At 43.7% G+C, this 5541-nt stretch overlaps 1 protein-coding gene across 5 annotated transcripts in view; it reads right to left on the bottom strand.

Annotated features, from left to right (window-relative positions):
• The window catches only part of TCF4 (transcription factor 4), a 366059-nt gene extending 364412 nt beyond the window's left edge, over positions 1-1647 (bottom strand). For 2 of the 5 annotated variants that reach the window (XM_008569246.1, XM_008569247.1), the window contains exon 1: positions 259-406. The gene's annotated coding sequence lies outside the window, so the exon portion shown is untranslated. Of the gene's footprint in view, positions 1-258; positions 407-1102 lie in introns of those variants that run through there. The other 3 variants (XM_008569245.1, XM_008569249.1, XM_008569262.1) reach the window with 3 other exon arrangements.
• Positions 1648-5541: the final 3894 nt, after the last annotated feature.

Here is a 5541-nt window from a genome sequence, read left to right on the forward strand (position 1 = left end):
CCCCGCCACTACAGATCCGCAGACACACAGCCAAGATCCCTGACTCTTAACACCAACTCTCTTCTCCGGGGAGGGGAGGGGACGGAGGGAAGGGGGGAGGGGGAAACACGCCGAGCGCACGGAATTGCAAGTTCAGCAAAGAAATGGGTGGGGGGGCGCGGCGGGGAGACGCGGCCCGCTGCGGGTCGGGCAGGCTGGGATGCACCCCCCCCTAGAAAAAAAAAATCTCAACACCTCCCCCGCCTCGCAGAACATTACAAACGAAAATTCATCGAGCACCTCATTTTTCCTCAGATCGTCAGTTACAATCTGAAGCCTCTACAGTTCAGTGTTTGCCCGTTTTATCCATCGGAGGCACTTTGAAATTTATTCGAGTTTACATCCCCTCACTTCTTTCTCTTACTCTCGTTCCCTCTCACTCACACATCAACACACGGCAAAGCAAGTTTATACTAGGCTGCAAATACACGTGATGCAAAAAGACTTTGCCAAGAGGAACAATATTTTTCTTTTCCGTATATAAACCAAGCCACATTTTGCTGGGGAGATTCTCGTTTCGGTAGTTTAGCGTGGGGGGCGAACCCTGAATTGCATACTTTCTTTCCCCTCCCTTTTAAGTCACAGAATAGTATAACTGCAAACTTCGCAAAAAAAAAAAAAAAAAAAGGCAATTCTGGGGGGTGGATGTTGTTTTGTTTTTACACTTGAGTTCCTAGGCACGCTAAGTCCCCGTTCGCCAGCACTATTAAGTTTTTAATTCAACATTTACCATTATAGGCCCTGCATGCTCTTAAAACATACTTTTTCACATCACTTTTTAGGATAAAAATTAAGCTTCATAATTCTATAGTTTCGTAATAACAAGCGTGCTTTATCCAGTAAATGCAACATACGCTATTTTAACGTGTGTTAAAAAAACATTCTACAAACCCTGGTATTGCTACATGTGCGAGTACATACACAAAATGCATGCACACACTTTTTCCCCTTGGCAATTATTTAATAGGTTGCTCCTTTTGTTTTAATAAAACATTGGGATCGACATTTTAAAAATTAAATTCAATTACAAACAGTTTACTCTGACAGCAAATTGTAACGTTACCTTAAATGGCCACAAATATGCTCACAATATTCCAAGGAAAGAGACTTTTTAAAAAAGACAGAAAAATCTTCTGCAAGTACTTAGTATCTCATATGTGTATCCCCCAAAAAAGTATTTTAACTGGTACTCAGTCCTGCTGCAGGGATATCCACAGAGTACAAGATTATGCACCTGGCTCTGGTTTTTGCATTTTCCACCATAGAACTGCAACAAAATTCCCTCCCCCAAAAAAGAAACCATTAAAAAAAAAATCCAACAACTTTTTCTTACTGTATATAAAAAAAAAAAATCAACACAGAATAGTTATAATTTTTCCTCAAACAAATCTTGTTTTTTTTTTTTCTTCTCCTCTTATAAAGTCTTAAACTTGTTCCAAGTTTAGAGGTGTCCCATCATCATCCTCCTCCTCCTCATCATCATCACCATTGACTCCCCCGTGGAGTCACATTGATAATAATAGGTTTCCCTGAAAGATACATTGTAATCCATTCACATCCGGGCACTGCGGGCTTATAAAGAGAAGGCGCTGCGGCCGCGGCTGCTCCTCCAGACAATGACTGAGGAGGGGCGGGGCGGGAGCGAGCGACCATAGAGTGGTAAACACAGCGCCTAGAGAGGCGGCCAAGATGGCGGCGCGCGCCGGCCACGCCTCCTCCGGGAGCTGAGGCGGGTGGTGCGGTGCGAGCGGGCGTCGCGCGTGGCGCGGCACTGCAAGGGTCCTCAAGGCTGGGGTCGTTCGCAGGCCCGGTTATCCTGCGAGCTTTCTCAGGTCCTCTTTCGTTGGCTGTCCCTGCTCTTTGATACAAAAATGTAGTTTCCGAACACATTCACGGATTAAACCTCACTGGCTTCCGCAGAGGAGTCAGCTCCTCCTGTTCAACCTGAGGGAAGCTCGGGAGAGGCCGCGCCGGCCTCACCCACAGCAAGCCCGAGCCCGGGCTGTCCCGTAGGGTGGGGCCGGTTCTCTCAGCGAGGATTGGGCAGTGTCAGCAAAGGCCGCTGAGCCAAGCCGTTGCTCCCGGCCGGGAAGAAGGATGTGGTTCTTCTCCACCTCCCTCACCTCCCCCTCCGTCCCCACCCATCTTTTTTATAGGCCCCTGGAAGTGTGAGAACTAAGTCCAGAAAGTCTTCACTTTGAGAGGACCTTCATATATTGCTTTGTAATATATGAACTCAAACCGCGTTCGTACCATAAGCCACGACTGACTCAACTTCCCGTTCTGGACAAGCCGTCACCTTCTCTAGCCTGTTTTCTGGTCTGTGAAAGGCGTGTTAACGGTGCCCACTTGGAGAATTTTGTACGAGGTGATGGTAAAGACCAAGCCACAGCTAAAGAAATACTCTTTGCATCTCTAATTCCGCGCCAAACCAGTTAATACCTCTAACCTAGCCAACGAGATTTTAAGTGGAGATTTCCCCATTCTGAAAGAAAAGTTTTTAGTCCTGACAGAGGAGAGGGCGTAATAACGATGCTAGGTAACACAGAGAGTGTGTTTAATATGTGCCAAATACCGTCCAAGAATCTCATACATACTGGCCTTTTTAAGTCTGAGAATGAGCCGAAGGAGTCAGTTACTAACCTTACCTACAGGGAGGCGGAAGTACGACCTCATCTCCATTTTCTGACACAACTTTGTGGCAGACATAGAGTTCAAATGAATTTCTAAGGTCTTTTGTTTATATGCAAGTTTTTAGAAAAACGGAATTAGGGCATTTATGGGCTGTTTTCTATTCATTTACACATTGTGAATATTCCTCTCTTCAATCCCCATTCCATGTTCTCATCTTAAAATAATATTTTACATTTAGACACTACCTTGCTGTGTTATCACAAGCATTCTCTCCAATTCTTAGAGTGAGCCTCCACAGGCTCTACTGAGATGATGTAACAAGATCACAAACGTTGGTTTAGGAGCAATGTCTTTTGCCATAAAATGCAGAGGTTAGATTAGATAATCCCATAAAATCTCTTCTAACTTTTAGGTTTTTAAGATTTCCCCTTCTCCTGAATTTCAAGGGCAGTTAATGATCTATCCAGAAATCAGTGATAGGGTCAGGTTTGGGATCGAAAGGCACCCAATTTCTTTTTTTTTTTTTTTTAAAGATGACCGGTAAGGGGATCTTATCCTTTGACTTGGTGTTGTCAGCACCACGCTCAGCCAGTGAGCGAACCGGCCATCCCTATGTGGGATCCGAACCCGGGGCCTTGGTGTTATCAGCACCGCACTCTCCCGAGTGAGCCACGGGCCGGCCCAGAAGGCACCCAATTTCTACTCCAGTACTTTTTTTTTTTTTCTTTGAGCCTACGGTCAGAAAACCCTTTAACCACCCTTCCTTTATTTTATTTTATTTTTATTTTTACCCTTAGTATTTTAAATTAAGGGACAAATGTGGGTGTTGTTTTTTTTTTTTTTTTTCTGAACTGTCATACAGTTATACTTTGGAAGACTGGAGGCAGCTTAGAAAAGGAGACTCAAGAGGAAACTTAGATAAAAAAGGAAATGTAGTAGATATGATTTGTGGTACTTGCTCCATCTACATACATCTTTGCCTAGGAACTTGTCCATAAATCCTGATTAGAGGGATGTCTTAGTCAGCTAGGGCTGCTATAACAAAATACCGTGGACTGGATGACTTAAACAGCAGACATTTAATTTTCACAGTTCTAGAGGGTGGGAAGTCTGAGATCAGGCATCGGCATGGTTGCGCTCTGGTGAGGTGTCTCTTCCTGGCTTGCAGATGGCAGTCCTCTCACTGTATTCTCACATGGGAAAGAGAAAGAGATCTCTGGTCTCTCTTCCTGTTCCTAAAGGAATACTAATCCCATTATGGGTGCCCCACCCTTGTGGCCTCATCTAAACCTAACTACCTCCCAAAGGTCCCACATCCTAATAGCATCACATTGGGAATCAGGGTTTCAACATACAAATTTTGGGGGGAAACACAAACATACAGTCCATAACAAGGTAGAACTTGATGTGGGTGTCACGTGACTCCTTCCCACCCCAGCAGCACCAGCACCAGCGGATCGGACCATGGGAGCAAAAAGAGGAAGAGGTTGACAGTAGTCTATGGTGAGTGATGGATTGGATGTGTCTTGGAGTCATCTGGCCAGAGCTAGTGCCAAGAAGCCAAGCCATGTGAGAGCCATGATTATAGGGAAACAAGAACCATGAGTAAGCAGAGGAAACTGTTCTTCAGATAACAGAGAAAGGTTTTGAGAGTGCCAAGAAAAGCAGACAAACAAGTCCTAGGACAAAATGCCTAGAGACATTTTCTCTATTACTATGAGGACCACATTGCCTCCTGTCCATGAGACAGCTAATTCTTGCAATGTTCCCCTTCCGCAACTGAGCTAACCTGAGTACTCTTCTGAACCTTACAATTAAAGAGTTTAACTAGAAAAAAATTGGCTTTAAATTTCAGCATTGTCAAAACTGTCATTAACATTCAAAAGAAAATAAAGTAGTGACTATTGTTCTAGTTGAGATCCTATCTAATTCATTGTGTCCCTATAAAGTCAGGGTGGTATATACAAGTGTCATTCATTCCCATTTCTATCGCTTTGTGCCCTTGGGCAAGGTTCACATCTTGTCAGATGTAAAAAAAAAAATTAAAATTAAATAAAATACCTGTCTTAAATACCTTACATGACTGATCAAAATCAAATGAGGTAGTATAAAGTGCTTTGAAAATGACAAATTCCTATCAAATGTAAGGTATCATTACTGCATGAACTGAGTTGATACCTAAAGATAGCACTTCTTTCGCAGGCGTGTATGAAAGGAGTGGCAAATATTGCTACCCCATGAATTCAAAGAAAAGAACAGATGTTGAAGGGCTCCAGGACCAGAGCTTTTGACATGCTCAAAGCTCAAGTGGGATGGCTTGTCCAAGGTCACGTCCCTAATAAGTCGACAGAACCAGTAATAGCCCTCCAGTAACTGAGTGTCAATCCAGAATGCTGTACTATTCTCCTTCAAATTCTATCCAGTTTGTTCTCCCCCAATCCTGCCTATGATATAAGAAACAAGCAAACAAAACCACAAACAACCAAACAAGAAATATCAGCTGTCTGATGCTCTAAAAAAAGTCATCCCCAAATTCAGCAAATAGTTTTTCAGCAATTACCTTGTATCAGCAGCTAGTATCTCAGGATCTGAGGCAAAAATGCAGGCAAAAAAAATCAGAATGGTATAAATGTCAAGGGCAGTCTTGATTGAATGGCTAAGTCACAGTGAGCAAGATACAGACTGTGAAAGATGTGTGGAAAACGGAGGACTTTCCAGCATGTTTTCAGATTTGTTATATCAGATGGGCATGACTGTCCAGGACCTTAATTTGGAGCCCCATTCATATAGCAAGGCTGAGTCAGAAAGGTAGCTGGCAGGATAGAAGGGGGTGGAGATGAGGGGGAGGGGCTCCAGCCAGTTTGTGTG

This window comes from Galeopterus variegatus, unplaced genomic scaffold (assembly GCF_000696425.1).
Source record: "Galeopterus variegatus unplaced genomic scaffold, G_variegatus-3.0.2 Scaffold485, whole genome shotgun sequence".
Classification (NCBI taxonomy): Eukaryota; Metazoa; Chordata; class Mammalia; order Dermoptera; family Cynocephalidae; genus Galeopterus; species Galeopterus variegatus.